This window comes from Crinia signifera, chromosome 6, assembly GCF_055691185.1.
Source record: "Crinia signifera chromosome 6, ASM5569118v1, whole genome shotgun sequence".
NCBI classification, from domain to species: domain Eukaryota; kingdom Metazoa; phylum Chordata; class Amphibia; order Anura; family Myobatrachidae; genus Crinia; species Crinia signifera.
Window position 1 is genome coordinate 50,790,470 of NC_139222.1, and position 20,947 is coordinate 50,811,416.

The window sequence follows — 20,947 nt, forward strand, 5'->3', positions numbered from 1 at the left end:
CCACTGTGCATAAAAATTTGGAAACATGGCATACAGTGTATCATTTGGTGTCTAAGTCATGTTTCCCATATTTTCCCTTCCCAGATACAAGCCCGTTTGAGTGTTTGGGGCACTTTTTAGCTAAAATCATCCTACAGGGCCTAACTGCATATGCTAAAGCCTTCCTATTTTGAATGGTGTAGTGGCCCCTGCAACCTCCAAAAATATCAGGACTTACTTCCCCAATAACCTGCTAACTCACCCCTGAAATACATACTTATTCACCCTATTTTGTTCATTGGACTCATTTCTCATTTGAAATGCCCATTTTTGGGGGGCCAGAAATGTGCGTCTTTAAAAGGTGATTTCTACGATACCCCACTTTTGCGCGTCGGACCTCAACTTTTCCCGTAAACGCAGAAAAAACGCAATTTTCAGGAGAAACGAGACAGACATCCCCTCCCTCTGCCACCCACCCGCCCAACTGACAGCCAGCCATTAGACATGCACAGATAGTTCTGAGGGTCTGTCTGTGATGTCATAAAGGGCTGCTGATCAATGGGCAGCTTTCAAATTGGCTGCTGTATTTGATTGACAGATGGAAGCTGGCAGCTGATTGGCTGTCTAGCCTAAAGTGCTTTACACACCTCCCTGATGGTACCACTGGCTAAGACTCCACCTCAGCTCATTGGGTAATGAAAAATTTAGAACAATTGATGGATGAAAGCAGGCAGGCCGGCCATTTTGGGACGCTCAGTGGACTTGTTTAATGCAATGCACCTTTGTATATTCACATGCATTCGCTTCATGCTGTAACCACTGTGCATAAAAATTTGGAAACATGGCATACAGTGTATCATTTGCTGTTTTATTCATGTTTCCCATATTTTCCCTTCCCAGATACAAGCAAGTTTAAGTGTTTGGGGCACTTTTTAGCTAAAATCATCCTACAGGGCCTAACTGCATATGCTAAAGCCTGCCTATTTTGAATGGTGTAGTGGCCCCTGCAACCTCCAAAAATATCAGGACTTACTTCCCCAATAACCTGCTAACTCACCCCTGAAATACATACTTATTCACACAATTTTGTTCATTGGACTCATTTCTCATTTGAAATGCCCATTTTTGGGGAGCCAGAAATGTGCGTCTTTAAAAGGTGATTTCTACGATACCCCACTTTTGCGCGTCGGACCTCAACTTTTCCCGTAAACGCAGAAAAACCGCAATTTTCAGGAGAAACGAGACAGACATCCCCTCCCTCTGCCACCCACCCGCCCAACTGAAAGCCAGCCATTAGACATGCACAGATAGTTCTGAGGGTCTGTCTGTGATGTCATAAAGGGCCAGCTGATCAATGGGCAGCTTTCTGATTGGCTGCTGTATTTGATTGACAGATGGAAGCTGGCAGCTGATTTGCTGTCTAGCCTAAAGTGCTTTACACACCTCCTTGATGGTACCACTGGCTAAGACTCCACCTCAGCTCATTGGGTAATGAAAAATTTAGAACAATTGATGGATGAAAGCAGGCAGGCCGGCCATTTTGGGACGCTCAGTGGACTTGTTTAATGCAATGCACCTTTGTATATTCACATGCATTCGCTTCATGCTGTAACCACTGTGCATAAAAATTTGGAAACATGGCATACAGTGTATCATTTGGTGTCTAAGTCATGTTTCCCATATTTTCCCTTCCCAGATACAAGCCCGTTTGAGTGTTTGGGGCACTTTTTAGCTAAAATCATCCTACAGGGCCTAACTGCATATGCTAAAGCCTGCATATATTGAATGGTGTAGTGGCCCCTGCAACCTCCAAAAATATCAGGACTTACTTCCCCAATAACCTGCTAACTCACCCCTGAAATACATACTTATTCACCCTATTTTGTTCATTGGACTCATTTCTCATTTGAAATGCCCATTTTTGGGGAGCCAGAAATGTGCGTCTTTAAAAGGTGATTTCTACGATACCCCACTTTTGCGCGTCGGACCTCAACTTTTCCCGTAAACGCAGAAAAACCGCAATTTTCAGGAGAAACGAGACAGACATCCCCTCCCTCTGCCACCCACCCGCCCAACTGAAAGCCAGCCATTAGACATGCACAGATAGTTCTGAGGGTCTGTCTGTGATGTCATAAAGGGCCTGCTGATCAATGGGCAGCTTTCTGATTGGCTGCTGTATTTGATTGACAGATGGAAGCTGGCAGCTGATTGGCTGTCTAGCCTAAAGTGCTTTACACACCTCCCTGATGGTACCACTGGCTAAGACTACACCTCAGCTCATTGGGTAATGAAAAATTTAGAACAATTGATGGATGAAAGCAGGCAGGCCGGCCATTTTGGGACGCTCAGTGGACTTGTTTAATGCAATGCACCTTTGTATATTCACATGCATTCGCTTCATGCTGTAACCACTGTGCATAAAAATTTGGAAACATGGCATACAGTGTATCATTTGGTGTCTTAGTCATGTTTCCCGTATTTTCCCTTCCCAGATACAAGCCCGTTTGAGTGTTTGGGGCACTTTTTAGCTAAAATCATCCTACAGGGCCTAACTGCATATGCTAAAGCCTGCCTATTTTGAATGGTGTAGTGGCCCCTGCAACCTCCAAAAATATCAGAACTTACTTCCCCAATAACCTGCTAACTCACCCCAGAAATACATACTTTTTCACCCTATTTTGTTCATTGGACTCATTTCTCATTTGAAATGCCCATTTTTGGGGGGCGAGTAATGTGCGTCTTTAAAAGGTGATTTCTACGATACCCCACTTTTGCGCGTCGGACCTCAACTTTTCCCGTAAATGCAGAAAAACCACATTTTTCAGGAGAAACGAGACAGACATCCCCTCCCTCTGCCACCCACCCGCCCAACTGATTGCCAGCCATTAGACATGCACAGATATTTCTGAGGGTCTGTCTGTGATGTCATAAAGGGCCTGCTGATCAATGGGCAGCTTTCTGATTGCCTGCTGTATTTGATTGACAGATGGAAGCTGGCAGCTGATTGGCTGTCTAGCCTAACGTGCTTTACACACCTCCCTGATGGTACCACTGGCTAAGACTCCACCTCAGCTCATTGGGTAATGAAAAATTTAGAACAATTGATGGATGAAAGCAGGCAGGCCGGCCATTTTGTGACGCTCATTGGACTTGTTTAATGCAATGCACCTTTGTATTTTCACATGCATTCGTTTCATGCTGTAACCACTGTGCATAAAAATTTGGAAACATGGCATACAGTGTATCATTTGGTGTCTAAGTCATGTTTCCCATATTTTCCCTTCCCAGATACAAGCCCATTTGAGTGTTTGGGGCACTTTTTAGCTAAAATCATCCTACAGGGCCTAACTGCATATGCTAAAGCCTGCCTATTTTGAATGGTGTAGTGGCCCCTGCAACCTCCAAAAATATCAGGACTTACTTCCCCAATAACCTGCTAACTCACCCCTGAAATACATACTTATTCACCCTATTTTGTTCATTGGACTCATTTCTCATTTGAAAAGCCCATTTTTGGGGAGCCAGAAATGTGCGTCTTTAAAAGGTGATTTCTACGATACCCCACTTTTGCGCGTCGGACCTCAACTTTTCCCGTAAACGCAGAAAAACCGCAATTTTCAGGAGAAACGAGACAGACATCCCCTCCCTCTGCCACCCACCCGCCCAACTGAAAGCCAGCCATTAGACATGCACAGATAGTTCTGAGGGTCTGTCTGTGATGTCATAAAGGGCCAGCTGATCAATGGGCAGCTTTCTGATTGGCTGCTGTATTTGATTGACAGATGGAAGCTGGCAGCTGATTTGCTGTCTAGCCTAAAGTGCTTTACACACCTCCTTGATGGTACCACTGGCTAAGACTCCACCTCAGCTCATTGGGTAATGAAAAATTTAGAACAATTGATGGATGAAAGCAGGCAGGCCGGCCATTTTGGGACGCTCAGTGGACTTGTTTAATGCAATGCACCTTTGTATATTCACATGCATTCGCTTCATGCTGTAACCACTGTGCATAAAAATTTGGAAACATGGCATACAGTGTATCATTTGGTGTCTAAGTCATGTTTCCCATATTTTCCCTTCCCAGATACAAGCCCGTTTGAGTGTTTGGGGCACTTTTTAGCTAAAATCATCCTACAGGGCCTAACTGCATATGCTAAAGCCTGCATATATTGAATGGTGTAGTGGCCCCTGCAACCTCCAAAAATATCAGGACTTACTTCCCCAATAACCTGCTAACTCACCCCTGAAATACATACTTATTCACCCTATTTTGTTCATTGGACTCATTTCTCATTTGAAATGCCCATTTTTGGGGAGCCAGAAATGTGCGTCTTTAAAAGGTGATTTCTACGATACCCCACTTTTGCGCGTCGGACCTCAACTTTTCCCGTAAACGCAGAAAAACCGCAATTTTCAGGAGAAACGAGACAGACATCCCCTCCCTCTGCCACCCACCCGCCCAACTGAAAGCCAGCCATTAGACATGCACAGATAGTTCTGAGGGTCTGTCTGTGATGTCATAAAGGGCCTGCTGATCAATGGGCAGCTTTCTGATTGGCTGCTGTATTTGATTGACAGATGGAAGCTGGCAGCTGATTGGCTGTCTAGCCTAAAGTGCTTTACACACCTCCCTGATGGTACCACTGGCTAAGACTACACCTCAGCTCATTGGGTAATGAAAAATTTAGAACAATTGATGGATGAAAGCAGGCAGGCCGGCCATTTTGGGACGCTCAGTGGACTTGTTTAATGCAATGCACCTTTGTATATTCACATGCATTCGCTTCATGCTGTAACCACTGTGCATAGAAATTTGGAAACATGGCATACAGTGTATCATTTGGTGTCTTAGTCATGTTTCCCGTATTTTCCCTTCCCAGATACAAGCCCGTTTGAGTGTTTGGGGCACTTTTTAGCTAAAATCATCCTACAGGGCCTAACTGCATATGCTAAAGCCTGCCTATTTTGAATGGTGTAGTGGCCCCTGCAACCTCCAAAAATATCAGAACTTACTTCCCCAATAACCTGCTAACTCACCCCAGAAATACATACTTTTTCACCCTATTTTGTTCATTGGACTCATTTCTCATTTGAAATGCCCATTTTTGGGGGGCGAGTAATGTGCGTCTTTAAAAGGTGATTTCTACGATACCCCACTTTTGCGCGTCGGACCTCAACTTTTCCCGTAAATGCAGAAAAACCACAATTTTCAGGAGAAACGAGACAGACATCCCCTCCCTCTGCCACCCACCCGCCCAACTGATTGCCAGCCATTAGACATGCACAGATATTTCTGAGGGTCTGTCTGTGATGTCATAAAGGGCCTGCTGATCAATGGGCAGCTTTCTGATTGCCTGCTGTATTTGATTGACAGATGGAAGCTGGCAGCTGATTGGCTGTCTAGCCTAACGTGCTTTACACACCTCCCTGATGGTACCACTGGCTAAGACTCCACCTCAGCTCATTGGGTAATGAAAAATTTAGAACAATTGATGGATGAAAGCAGGCAGGCCGGCCATTTTGTGACGCTCATTGGACTTGTTTAATGCAATGCACCTTTGTATTTTCACATGCATTCGTTTCATGCTGTAACCACTGTGCATAAAAATTTGGAAACATGGCATACAGTGTATCATTTGGTGTCTAAGTCATGTTTCCCATATTTTCCCTTCCCAGATACAAGCCCGTTTGAGTGTTTGGGGCACTTTTTAGCTAAAATCATCCTACAGGGCCTAACTGCATATGCTAAAGCCTGCCTATTTTGAATGGTGTAGTGGCCCCTGCAACCTCCAAAAATATCAGGACTTACTTCCCCAATAACCTGCTAACTCACCCCTGAAATACATACTTATTCACCCTATTTTGTTCATTGGACTCATTTCTCATTTGAAAAGCCCATTTTTGGGGAGCCAGAAATGTGCGTCTTTAAAAGGTGATTTCTACGATACCCCACTTTTGCGCGTCGGACCTCAACTTTTCCCGTAAACGCAGAAAAAACGCAATTTTCAGGAGAAACGAGACAGACATCCCTTCCCTCTGCCACCCACCCGCCCAACTGAAAGCCAGCCATTAGACATGCACAGATAGTTCTGAGGGTCTGTCTGTGATGTCATAAAGGGCCAGCTGATCAATGGGCAGCTTTCTGATTGGCTGCTGTATTTGATTGACAGATGGAAGCTGGCAGCTGATTTGCTGTCTAGCCTAAAGTGCTTTACACACCTCCTTGATGGTACCACTGGCTAAGACTCCACCTCAGCTCATTGGGTAATGAAAAATTTAGAACAATTGATGGATGAAAGCAGGCAGGCCGGCCATTTTGGGACGCTCAGTGGACTTGTTTAATGCAATGCACCTTTGTATATTCACATGCATTCGCTTCATGCTGTAACCACTGTGCATAAAAATTTGGAAACATGGCATACAGTGTATCATTTGGTGTCTAAGTCATGTTTCCCATGTTTTTCCTTCCCAGATACTAGCCCGTTTGAGTGTTTGGGGCACTTTTTAGCTAAAATCATCCTACAGGGCCTAACTGCATATGCTAAAGCCTGCCTATTTTGAATGGTGTAGTGGCCCCTGCAACCTCCAAAAATATCAGGACTTACTTCCCCAATAACCTGCTAACTCACCCCTGAAATACATACTTATTCACCCTATTTTGTTCATTGGACTCATTTCTCATTTGAAATGCCCATTTTTGGGGGGCCAGAAAAGTGCGTCTTTAAAAGGTGATTTCTACGATACCCCACTTTTGCGCGTCGGACCTCAACTTTTCCCGTAAACGCAGAAAAACCGCAATTTTCAGGAGAAACGAGACAGACATCCCCTCCCTCTGCAACCCACCCGCCCAACTGAAAGCCAGCCATTAGACATGCACAGATAGTTCTGAGGGTCTGTCTGTGATGTCATAAAGGGCCTGCTGATCAATGGGCAGCTTTCTGATTGGCTGCTGTATTTGATTGACAGATGGAAGCTGGCAGCTGATTGGCTGTCTAGCCTAAAGTGCTTTACACACCTCCCTGATGGTACCACTGGCTAAGACTCCACCTCAGCTCATTGGGTAATGAAAAATTTAGAACAATTGATGGATGAAAGCAGGCAGGCCGGCCATTTTGGGACGCTCAGTGGACTTGTTTAATGCAATGCACCTTTGTATATTCACATGCATTCGCTTCATGCTGTAACCACTGTGCATAAAAATTTGGAAACATGGCATACAGTGTATCATTTGGTGTCTAAGTCATGTTTCCCATGTTTTCCCTTCCCAGATACAAGCCCGTTTGAGTGTTTGGGGCACTTTTTAGCTAAAATCATCCTACAGGGCCTAACTGCATATGCTAAAGCCTGCATATATTGAATGGTGTAGTGGCCCCTGCAACCTCCAAAAATATCAGGACTTACTTCCCCAATAACCTGCTAACTCACCCCTGAAATACATACTTATTCACCCTATTTTGTTCATTGGACTCATTTCTCATTTGAAATGCCCATTTTTGGGGAGCCAGAAATGTGCGTCTTTAAAAGGTGATTTCTACGATACCCCACTTTTGCGCGTCGGACCTCAACTTTTCCCGTAAACGCAGAAAAACCGCAATTTTCAGGAGAAACGAGACAGACATCCCCTCCCTCTGCCACCCACCCGCCCAACTGAAAGCCAGCCATTAGACATGCACAGATAGTTCTGAGGGTCTGTCTGTGATGTTATAAAGGGCCTGCTGATCAATGGGCAGCTTTCTGATTGGCTGCTGTATTTGATTGACAGATGGAAGCTGGCAGCTGATTGGCTGTCTAGCCTAAAGTGCTTTACACACCTCCCTGATGGTACCACTGGCTAAGACTCCACCTCAGCTCATTGGGTAATGAAAAATTTAGAACAATTGATGGATGAAAGCAGGCAGGCCAGCCATTTTGGGACGCTCATTGGACTTGTTTAATGCAATGCACCTTTGTATATTCACATGCATTCGCTTCATGCTGTAACCACTGTGCATAAAAATTTGGAAACATGGCATACAGTGTATCATTTGGTGTCTAAGTCATGTTTCTCATATTTTCCCTTCCCAGATACAAGCTCGTTTGAGTGTTTGGGGCACTTTTTAGGTAAAATCATCCTACAGGGCCTAACTGCATATGCTAAAGCCTGCCTATATTGAATGGTGTAGTGGCCCCTGCAACCTCCAAAAATATCAGGACTTACTTCCCCAATAACCTGCTAACTCACCCCTGAAATACATACTTATTCACCCTATTTTGTTCATTGGACTCATTTCTATTTTGAAATGCCTATTTTTGGGGAGCCAGAAATGTGCGTCTTTAAAAGGTGATTTCTACGATACCCCACTTTTGCGCGTCGAACCTCAACTTTTCCCGTAAACGAAGAAAAACCGCAATTTTCAGGAGAAACGAGACAGACATCCCCTCCCTCTGCCACCCACCCGCCCAACTGAAAGCCAGCCATTAGACATGCACAGATAGTTCTGAGGGTCTGTCTGTGATGTCATAAAGGGCCTGCTGATCAATGGGCAGCTTTCTGATTGGCTGCTGTATTTGATTGACAGATGGAAGCTGGCAGCTGATTGGCTGTCTAGCCTAAAGTGCTTTACACACCTCCCTGATGGTACCACTGGCTAAGACTCCACCTCAGCTCATTGGGTAATGAAAAATTTAGAACAATTGATGGATGAAAGCAGGCAGGCCGGCCATTTTGGAACGCTCATTGGACTTGTTTAATGCAATGCACCTTTGTATTTTCACATGCATTCGCTTCATGCTGTAACCACTGTGCATAAAAAATTGAAAACATGGCATACAGTGTATCATTTGGTGTCTAAGTCATGTTTCCCATGTTTTTCCTTCCCAGATACTAGCCCGTTTGAGTGTTTGGGGCACTTTTTAGCTAAAATCATCCTACGGGGCCTAACTGCATATGCTAAAGCCTGCCTATTTTGAATGGTCTAGTGGCCCCTGCAACCTCCAAAAATATCAGGACTTACTTCCCCAATAACCTGCTAACTCACCCCTGAAATACATACTTATTCACCCTATTTTGTTCATTGGACTCATTTCTCATTTGAAATTCCCATTTTTGGGGGGCCAGAAATGTGCGTCTTTAAAAGGTGATTTCTACGATACCCCACTTTTGCGCGTCGGACCTCAACTTTTCCCGTAAACGCAGAAAAACCGCAATTTTCAGGAGAAACGAGACAGACATCCCCTCCCTCTGCCACCCACCCGCCCAACTGAAAGCCAGCCATTAGACATGCACAGATAGTTCTGAGGATCTGTCTGTGATGTCATAAAGGGCCTGCTGATCAATGGGCAGCTTTCTAATTGGCTGCTGTATTTGATTGACAGATGGAAGCTGGCAGCTGATTGGCTGTCTAGCCTAAAGTGCTTTACACACCTCCCTGATGGTACCACTGGCTAAGACTCCACCTCAGCTCATTGGGTAATGAAAAATTTAGAACAATTGATGGATGAAAGCAGGCAGGCCGGCCATTTTGGGACGCTTAGTGGACTTGTTTAATGCAATGCACCTTTGTATATTCACATGCATTTGCTTCATGCTGTAACCACTGTGCATAAAAATTTGGAAACATGGCATACAGTGTATCATTTGGTGTCTAAGTCATGTTTCCCATGTTTTTCCTTCCCAGATACTAGCCCGTTTGAGTGTTTGGGGCACTTTTTAGCTAAAATCATCCTACGGGGCCTAACTGCATATGCTAAAGCCTGCCTATTTTGAATGGTGTAGTGGCCCCTGCAACCTCCAAAAATATCAGGACTTACTTCCCCAATAACCTGCTAACTCACCCCTAAAATACATACTTATTCACCCTATTTTGTTCATTGGACTCATTTCTCATTTGAAATGCCCATTTTTGGGAGGCGAGTAATGTGCGTCTTTAAAAGGTGATTTCTACGATACCCCACTTTTGCGCGTCGGACCTCAACTTTTCCCGTAAACGCAGAAAAACCGCAATTTTCAGGAGAAACGAGACAGACATCCCCTCCCTCTGCCACCCACCCGCCCAACTGAAAGCCAGCCATTAGACATGCACAGATAGTTCTGAGGGTCTGTCTGTGATGTTATAAAGGGCCTGCTGATCAATGGGCAGCTTTCTGATTGGCTGCTGTATTTGATTGACAGATGGAAGCTGGCAGCTGATTGGCTGTCTAGCCTAAAGTGCTTTACACACCTCCCTGATGGTACCACTGGCTAAGACTCCACCTCAGCTCATTGGGTAATGAAAAATTTAGAACAATTGATGGATGAAAGCAGGCAGGCCGGCCATTTTGGGACGCTCATTGGACTTGTTTAATGCAATGCACCTTTGTATATTCACATGCATTCGCTTCATGCTGTAACCACTGTGCATAAAAATTTGGAAACATGGCATACAGTGTATCATTTGGTGTCTAAGTCATGTTTCTCATATTTTCCCTTCCCAGATACAAGCTCGTTTGAGTGTTTGGGGCACTTTTTAGGTAAAATCATCCTACAGGGCCTAACTGCATATGCTAAAGCCTGCCTATATTGAATGGTGTAGTGGCCCCTGCAACCTCCAAAAATATCAGGACTTACTTCCCCAATAACCTGCTAACTCACCCCTGAAATACATACTTATTCACCCTATTTTGTTCATTGGACTCATTTCTATTTTGAAATGCCTATTTTTGGGGAGCCAGAAATGTGCGTCTTTAAAAGGTGATTTCTACGATACCCCACTTTTGCGCGTCGAACCTCAACTTTTCCCGTAAACGAAGAAAAACCGCAATTTTCAGGAGAAACGAGACAGACATCCCCTCCCTCTGCCACCCACCCGCCCAACTGAAAGCCAGCCATTAGACATGCACAGATAGTTCTGAGGGTCTGTCTGTGATGTCATAAAGGGCCTGCTGATCAATGGGCAGCTTTCTGATTGGCTGCTGTATTTGATTGACAGATGGAAGCTGGCAGCTGATTGGCTGTCTAGCCTAAAGTGCTTTACACACCTCCCTGATGGTACCACTGGCTAAGACTCCACCTCAGCTCATTGGGTAATGAAAAATTTAGAACAATTGATGGATGAAAGCAGGCAGGCCGGCCACTTTGGAACGCTCATTGGACTTGTTTAATGCAATGCACCTTTGTATTTTCACATGCATTCGCTTCATGCTGTAACCACTGTGCATAAAAAATTGAAAACATGGCATACAGTGTATCATTTGGTGTCTAAGTCATGTTTCCCATGTTTTTCCTTCCCAGATACTAGCCCGTTTGAGTGTTTGGGGCACTTTTTAGCTAAAATCATCCTACGGGGCCTAACTGCATATGCTAAAGCCTGCCTATTTTGAATGGTCTAGTGGCCCCTGCAACCTCCAAAAATATCAGGACTTACTTCCCCAATAACCTGCTAACTCACCCCTGAAATACATACTTATTCACCCTATTTTGTTCATTGGACTCATTTCTCATTTGAAATTCCCATTTTTGGGGGGCCAGAAATGTGCGTCTTTAAAAGGTGATTTCTACGATACCACACTTTTGCGCGTCGGACCTCAACTTTTCCCGTAAACGCAGAAAAACCGCAATTTTCAGGAGAAACGAGACAGACATCCCCTCCCTCTGCCACCCACCCGCCCAACTGAAAGCCAGCCATTAGACATGCACAGATAGTTCTGAGGGTCTGTCTGTGATGTCATAAAGGGCCTGCTGATCAATGGGCAGCTTTCTGATTGGCTGCTGTATTTGATTGACAGATGGAAGCTGGCAGCTGATTGGCTGTCTAGCCTAAAGTGCTTTACACACCTCCCTGATGGTACCACTGGCTAAGACTCCACCTCAGCTCATTGGGTAATGAAAAATTTAGAACAATTGATGGATGAAAGCAGGCAGGCCAGCCATTTTGGGACGCTCATTGGACTTGTTTAATGCAATGCACCTTTGTATATTCACATGCATTCGCTTCATGCTGTAACCACTGTGCATAAAAATTTGGAAACATGGCATACAGTGTATCATTTGGTGTCTAAGTCATGTTTCTCATATTTTCCCTTCCCAGATACAAGCTCGTTTGAGTGTTTGGGGCACTTTTTAGGTAAAATCATCCTACAGGGCCTAACTGCATATGCTAAAGCCTGCCTATATTGAATGGTGTAGTGGCCCCTGCAACCTCCAAAAATATCAGGACTTACTTCCCCAATAACCTGCTAACTCACCCCTGAAATACATACTTATTCACCCTATTTTGTTCATTGGACTCATTTCTATTTTGAAATGCCTATTTTTGGGGAGCCAGAAATGTGCGTCCTTAAAAGGTGATTTCTACGATACCCCACTTTTGCGCGTCGAACCTCAACTTTTCCCGTAAACGAAGAAAAACCGCAATTTTCAGGAGAAACGAGACAGACATCCCCTCCCTCTGCCACCCACCCGCCCAACTGAAAGCCAGCCATTAGACATGCACAGATAGTTCTGAGGGTCTGTCTGTGATGTCATAAAGGGCCTGCTGATCAATGGGCAGCTTTCTGATTGGCTGCTGTATTTGATTGACAGATGGAAGCTGGCAGCTGATTGGCTGTCTAGCCTAAAGTGCTTTACACACCTCCCTGATGGTACCACTGGCTAAGACTCCACCTCAGCTCATTGGGTAATGAAAAATTTAGAACAATTGATGGATGAAAGCAGGCAGGCCGGCCATTTTGGAACGCTCATTGGACTTGTTTAATGCAATGCACCTTTGTATTTTCACATGCATTCGCTTCATGCTGTAACCACTGTGCATAAAAAATTGAAAACATGGCATACAGTGTATCATTTGGTGTCTAAGTCATGTTTCCCATGTTTTTCCTTCCCAGATACTAGCCCGTTTGAGTGTTTGGGGCACTTTTTAGCTAAAATCATCCTACGGGGCCTAACTGCATATGCTAAAGCCTGCATATATTGAATGGTGTAGTGGCCCCTGCAACCTCCAAAAATATCAGGACTTACTTCCCCAATAACCTGCTAACTCACCCCTGAAATACATACTTATTCACCCTATTTTGTTCATTGGACTCATTTCTCATTTGAAATGCCCATTTTTGGGCAGCCAGAAATGTGCGTCTTTAAAAGGTGATTTCTACGATACCCCACTTTTGCGCGTCGGACCTCAACTTTTCCCGTAAACGCAGAAAAACCGCAATTTTCAGGAGAAACGAGACAGACATCCCCTCCCTCTGCCACCCACCCGCCCAACTGAAAGCCAGCCATTAGACATGCACAGATAGTTCTGAGGGTCTGTCTGTGATGTCATAAAGGGCCTGCTGATCAATGGGCAGCTTTCTGATTGGCTGCTGTATTTGATTGACAGATGGAAGCTGGCAGCTGATTGGCTGTCTAGCCTAAAGTGCTTTACACACCTCCCTGATGGTACCACTGGCTAAGACTACACCTCAGCTCATTGGGTAATGAAAAATTTAGAACAATTGATGGATGAAAGCAGGCAGGCCGGCCATTTTGGGACGCTCAGTGGACTTGTTTAATGCAATGCACCTTTGTATATTCACATGCATTCGCTTCATGCTGTAACCACTGTGCATAAAAATTTGGAAACATGGCATACAGTGTATCATTTGGTGTCTTAGTCATGTTTCCCATATTTTCCCTTCCCAGATACAAGCCCGTTTGAGTGTTTGGGGCACTTTTTAGCTAAAATCATCCTACGGGGCCTAACTGCATATGCTAAAGCCTGCATATATTGAATGGTGTAGTGGCCCCTGCAACCTCCAAAAATATCAGGACTTACTTCCCCAATAACCTGCTAACTCACCCCTGAAATACATACTTATTCACCCTATTTTGTTCATTGGACTCATTTCTCATTTGAAATGCCCATTTTTGGGGAGCCAGAAATGTTCGTCTTTAAAAGGTGATTTCTACGATACCCCACTTTTGCGCGTCGGACCTCAACTTTTCCCGTAAACGCAGAAAAAACGCAATTTTCAGGAGAAACGAGACAGACATCCCCTCCCTCTGCCACCCACCCGCCCAACTGAAAGCCAGCCATTAGACATGCACAGATAGTTCTGAGGGTCTGTCTGTGATGTCATAAAGGGCCTGCTGATCAATGGGCAGCTTTCTGATTGGCTGCTGTATTTGATTGACAGATGGAAGCTGGCAGCTGATTGGCTGTCTAGCCTAAAGTGCTTTACACACCTCCCTGATGGTACCACTGGCTAAGACTACACCTCAGCTCATTGGGTAATGAAAAATTTAGAACAATTGATGGATGAAAGCAGGCAGGCCGGCCATTTTGGGACGCTCAGTGGACTTGTTTAATGCAATGCACCTTTGTATATTCACATGCATTCGCTTCATGCTGTAACCACTGTGCATAAAAATTTGGAAACATGGCATACAGTGTATCATTTGGTGTCTTAGTCATGTTTCCCATATTTTCCCTTCCCAGATACAAGCCCGTTTGAGTGTTTGGGGCACTTTTTAGCTAAAATCATCCTACAGGGCCTAACTGCATATGCTAAAGCCTGCCTATTTTGAATGGTGTAGTGGCCCCTGCAACCTCCAAAAATATCAGAACTTACTTCCCCAATAACCTGCTAACTCACCCCAGAAATACATACTTTTTCACCCTATTTTGTTCATTGGACTCATTTCTCATTTGAAATGACCATTTTTGGGGGGCGTGTAATGTGCGTCTTTAAAAGGTGATTTCTACGATACCCCACTTTTGCGCGTCGGACCTCAACTTTTCCCGTAAATGCAGAAAAACCACAATTTTCAGGAGAAACGAGACAGACATCCCCTCCCTCTGCCACCCACCCGCCCAACTGATTGCCAGCCATTAGACATGCACAGATAGTTCTGAGGGTCTGTCTGTGATGTCATAAAGGGCCTGCTGATCAATGGGCAGCTTTCTGATTGCCTGCTGTATTTGATTGACAGATGGAAGCTGGCAGCTGATTGGCTGTCTAGCCTAACGTGCTTTACACACCTCCCTGATGGTACCACTGGCTAAGACTCCACCTCAGCTCATTGGGTAATGAAAAATTTAGAACAATTGATGGATGAAAGCAGGCAGGCCGGCCATTTTGGGACGCTCAGTGGACTTGTTTAATGCAATGCACCTTTGTATATTCACATGCATTCGCTTCATGCTGTAACCACTGTGCATAAAAATTTGGAAACATGGCATACAGTGTATCATTTGGTGTCTTAGTCATGTTTCCCATATTTTCCCTTCCCAGATACAAGCCCGTTTGAGTGTTTGGGGCACTTTTTAGCTAAAATCATCCTACAGGGCCTAACTGCATATGCTAAAGCCTGCCTATTTTGAATGGTGTAGTGGCCCCTGCAACCTCCAAAAATATCAGGACTTACTTCCCCAATAACCTGCTAACTCACCCCTGAAATACATACTTTTTCACCCTATTTTGTTAATTGGACTCATTTCTCATTTGAAATGCCCATTTTTGGGGGGCCAGAAATGTGCGTCTTTAAAAGGTGATTTCTACGATACCCCACTTTTGCGCGTCGGACCTCAACTTTTCCTGTAAACGCAGAAAAACCGCAATTTTCAGGAGAAACGAGACAGACATCCCCTCCCTCTGCCACCCACCCGCCCAACTGACAGCCAGCCATTAGACATGCACAGATAGTTCTGAGGGTCTGTCTGTGATGTCATAAAGGGCTGCTGATCAATGAGCAGCTTTCAAATTGGCTGCTGTATTTGATTGACAGATGGAAGCTGGCAGCTGATTGGCTGTCTAGCCTAAAGTGCTTTACACACCTCCCTTATGGTACCATTGGCTAAGACTCCACCTCAGCTCATTGGGTAATGAAAAATTTAGAACAATTGATGGATGAAAGCAGGCAGGCTGGCCATTTTGTGACGCTCATTGGACTTGTTTAATGCAATGCACCTTTGTATTTTCACATGCATTCGCTTCATGCTGTAACCACTGTGCATAAAAATTTGGAAACATGGCATACAGTGTATCATTTGGTGTCTAAGTCATGTTTCCCATATTTTCCCTTCCCAGATACAAGCCCGTTTGAGTGTTTGGGGCACTTTTTAGCTAAAATCATCCTACGGGGCCTAACTGCATATGCTAAAGCCTGCCTATTTTGAATGGTGTAGTGGCCCCTGCAACCTCCAAAAATATCAGGACTTACTTCCCCAATAACCTGCTAACTCACCCCTGAAATACATACTTATTCACCCTATTTTGTTCATTGGACTCATTTCTCATTTGAAAAGCCCATTTTTGGGGAGCCAGAAATGTGCGTCTTTAAAAGGTGATTTCTACGATACCCCACTTTTGCGCGTCGGACCTCAACTTTTCCCGTAAACGCAGAAAAAACGCAATTTTCAGGAGAAACGAGACAGACATCCCCTCCCTCTGCCACCCACCCGCCCAACTGAAAGCCAGCCATTAGACATGCACAGATAGTTCTGAGGGTCTGTCTGTGATGTCATAAAGGGCCAGCTGATCAATGGGCAGCTTTCTGATTGGCTGCTGTATTTGATTGACAGATGGAAGCTGGCAGCTGATTTGCTGTCTAGCCTAAAGTGCTTTACACACCTCCTTGATGGTACCACTGGCTAAGACTCCACCTCAGCTCATTGGGTAATGAAAAATTTAGAACAATTGATGGATGAAAGCAGGCAGGCCGGCCATTTTGGGACGCTCAGTGGACTTGTTTAATGCAATGCACCTTTGTATATTCACATGCATTCGCTTCATGCTGTAACCACTGTGCATAAAAATTTGGAAACATGGCATACAGTGTATCATTTGGTGTCTAAGTCATGTTTCCCATGTTTTTCCTTCCCAGATACTAGCCCGTTTGAGTGTTTGGGGCACTTTTTAGCTAAAATCATCCTACAGGGCCTAACTGCATATGCTAAAGCCTGCCTATTTTGAATGGTGTAGTGGCCCCTGCAACCTCCAAAAATATCAGGACTTACTTCCCCAATAACCTGCTAACTCACCCCTGAAATACATACTTATTCACCCTATTTTGTTCATTGGACTCATTTCTCATTTGAAATGCCCATTTTTGGGGGGCCAGAAAAGTGCGTCTTTAAAAGGTGATTTCTACGATACCCCACTTTTGCGCGTCGGACCTCAACTTTTCCCGTAAACGCAGAAAAACCGCAATTTTCAGGAGAAACGAGACAGACATCCCCTCCCTCTGCCACCCACCCGCCCAACTGAAAGCCAGCCATTAGACATGCACAGATAGTTCTGAGGGTCTGTCTGTGATGTCATAAAGGGCCTGCTGATCAATGGGCAGCTTTCTGATTGGCTGCTGTATTTGATTGACAGATGGAAGCTGGCAGCTGATTGGCTGTCTAGCCTAAAGTGCTTTACACACCTCCCTGATGGTACCACTGGCTAAGACTACACCTCAGCTCATTGGGTAATGAAAAATTTAGAACAATTGATGGATGAAAGCAGGCAGGCCGGCCATTTTGGGACGCTCAGTGGACTTGTTTAATGCAATGCACCTTTGTATATTCACATGCATTCGCTTCATGCTGTAACCACTGTGCATAAAAATTTGGAAACATGGCATACAGTGTATCATTTGGTGTCTTAGTCATGTTTCCCATATTTTCCCTTCCCAGATACAAGCCCGTTTGAGTGTTTGGGGCACTTTTTAGCTAAAATCATCCTACAGGGCCTAACTGCGTATGCTAAAGCCTGCCTATTTTGAATGGTGTAGTGGCCCCTGCAACCTCCAAAAATATCAGAACTTACTTCCCCAATAACCTGCTAACTCACCCCAGAAATACATACTTTTTCACCCTATTTTGTTCATTGGACTCATTTCTCATTTGAAATGCCCATTTTTGGGGGGCGAGTAATGTGCGTCTTTAAAAGGTGATTTCTACGATACCCCACTTTTGCGCGTCGGACCTCAACTTTTCCCGTAAATGCAGAAAAACCACAATTTTCAGGAGAAACGAGACAGACATCCCCTCCCTCTGCCACCCACCCGCCCAACTGATTGCCAGCCATTAGACATGCACAGATAGTTCTGAGGGTCTGTCTGTGATGTCATAAAGGGCCTGCTGATCAATGGGCAGCTTTCTGATTGCCTGCTGTATTTGATTGACAGATGGAAGCTGGCAGCTGATTGGCTGTCTAGCCTAACGTGCTTTACACACCTCCCTGATGGTACCACTGGCTAAGACTCCACCTCAGCTCATTGGGTAATGAAAAATTTAGAACAATTGATGGATGAAAGCAGGCAGGCCGGCCATTTTGGGACGCTCAGTGGACTTGTTTAATGCAATGCACCTTTGTATATTCACATGCATTCGCTTCATGCTGTAACCACTGTGCATAAAAATTTGGAAACATGGCATACAGTGTATCATTTGGTGTCTTAGTCATGTTTCCCATATTTTCCCTTCCCAGATACAAGCCCGTTTGAGTGTTTGGGGCACTTTTTAGCTAAAATCATCCTACAGGGCCTAACTGCATATGCTAAAGCCTGCCTATTTTGAATGGTGTAGTGGCCCCTGCAACCTCCAAAAATATCAGGACTTACTTCCCCAATAACCTGCTAACTCACCCCTGAAATACATACTTTTTCACCCTATTTTGTTAATTGGACTCATTTCTCATTTGAAATGCCCATTTTTGGGGGGCCAGAAATGTGCGTCTTTAAAAGGTGATTTCTACGATACCCCACTTTTGCGCGTCGGACCTCAACTTTTCCTGTAAACGCAGAAAAACCGCAATTTTCAGGAGAAACGAGACAGACATCCCCTCCCTCTGCCACCCACCCGCCCAACTGACAGCCAGCCATTAGACATGCACAGATAGTTCTGAGGGTCTGTCTGTGATGTCATAAAGGGCTGCTGATCAATGAGCAGCTTTCAAATTGGCTGCTGTATTTGATTGACAGATGGAAGCTGGCAGCTGATTGGCTGTCTAGCCTAAAGTGCTTTACACACCTCCCTTATGGTACCATTGGCTAAGACTCCACCTCAGCTCATTGGGTAATGAAAAATTTAGAACAATTGATGGATGAAAGCAGGCAGGCCGGCCATTTTGTGACGCTCATTGGACTTGTTTAATGCAATGCACCTTTGTATTTTCACATGCATTCGCTTCATGCTGTAACCACTGTGCATAAAAATTTGGAAACATGGCATACAGTGTATCATTTGGTGTCTAAGTCATGTTTCCCATATTTTCCCTTCCCAGATACAAGCCCGTTTGAGTGTTTGGGGCACTTTTTAGCTAAAATCATCCTACAGGGCCTAACTGCATATGCTAAAGCCTGCCTATTTTGAATGGTGTAGTGGCCCCTGCAACCTCCAAAAATATCAGGACTTACTTCCCCAATAACCTGCTAACTCACCCCTGAAATACATACTTATTCACCCTATTTTGTTCATTGGACTCATTTCTCATTTGAAAAGCCCATTTTTGGGGAGCCAGAAATGTGCGTCTTTAAAAGGTGATTTCTACGATACCCCACTTTTGCGCGTCGGACCTCAACTTTTCCCGTAAACGCAGAAAAAACGCAATTTTCAGGAGAAACGAGACAGACATCCCCTCCCTCTGCCACCCACCCGCCCAACTGAAAGCCAGCCATTAGACATGCACAGATAGTTCTGAGGGTCTGTCTGTGATGTCATAAAGGGCCAGCTGATCAATGGGCAGCTTTCTGATTGGCTGCTGTATTTGATTGACAGATGGAAGCTGGCAGCTGATTTGCTGTCTAGCCTAAAGTGCTTTACACACCTCCTTGATGGTACCACTGGCTAAGACTCCACCTCAGCTCATTGGGTAATGAAAAATTTAGAACAATTGATGGATGAAAGCAGGCAGGCCGGCCATTTTGGGACGCTCAGTGGACTTGTTTAATGCAATGCACCTTTGTATATTCACATGCATTCGCTTCATGCTGTAACCACTGTGCATAAAAATTTGGAAACATGGCATACAGTGTATCATTTGGTGTCTAAGTCATGTTTCCCATGTTTTTCCTTCCCAGATACTAGCCCGTTTGAGTGTTTGGGGCACTTTTTAGCTAAAATCATCCTACAGGGCCTAACTGCATATGCTAAAGCCTGCCTATTTTGAATGGTGTAGTGGCCCCTGCAACCTCCAAAAATATCAGGACTTACTTCCCCAATAACCTGCTAACTCACCCCTGAAATACATACTTATTCACCCTATTTTGTTCATTGGACTCATTTCTCATTTGAAATGCCCATTTTTGGGGGGCCAGAAAAGTGCGTCTTTAAAAGGTGATTTCTACGATACCCCACTTTTGCGCGTCGGACCTCAACTTTTCCCGTAAACGCAGAAAAACCGCAATTTTCAGGAGAAACGAGACAGACATCCCCTCCCTCTGCAACCCACCCGCCCAACTGAAAGCCAGCCATTAGACATGCACAGATAGTTCTGAGGGTCTGTCTGTGATGTCATAAAGGGCCTGCTGATCAATGGGCAGCTTTCTGATTGGCTGCTGTATTTGATTGACAGATGGAAGCTGGCAGCTGATTGGCTGTCTAGCCTAAAGTGCTTTACACACCTCCCTGATGGTACCACTGGCTAAGACTCCACCTCAGCTCATTGGGTAATGAAAAATTTAGAACAATTGATGGATGAAAGCAGGCAGGCCGGCCATTTTGGAACGCTCATTGGACTTGTTTAATGCAATGCACCTTTGTATATTCACATGCATTCGCTTCATGCTGTAACCACTGTGCATAAAAATTTGGAAACATGGCATACAGTGTATCATTTGGTGTCTAAGTCATGTTTCCCATATTTTCCCTTCCCAGATACAAGCCCGTTTGAGTGTTTGGGGCACTTTTTAGCTAAAATCATCCTACAGGGCCTAACTGCATATGCTAAAGCCTGCATATATTGAATGGTGTAGTGGCCCCTGCAACCTCCAAAAATATCAGGACTTACTTCCCCAATAACCTGCTAACTCACCCCTGAAATACAT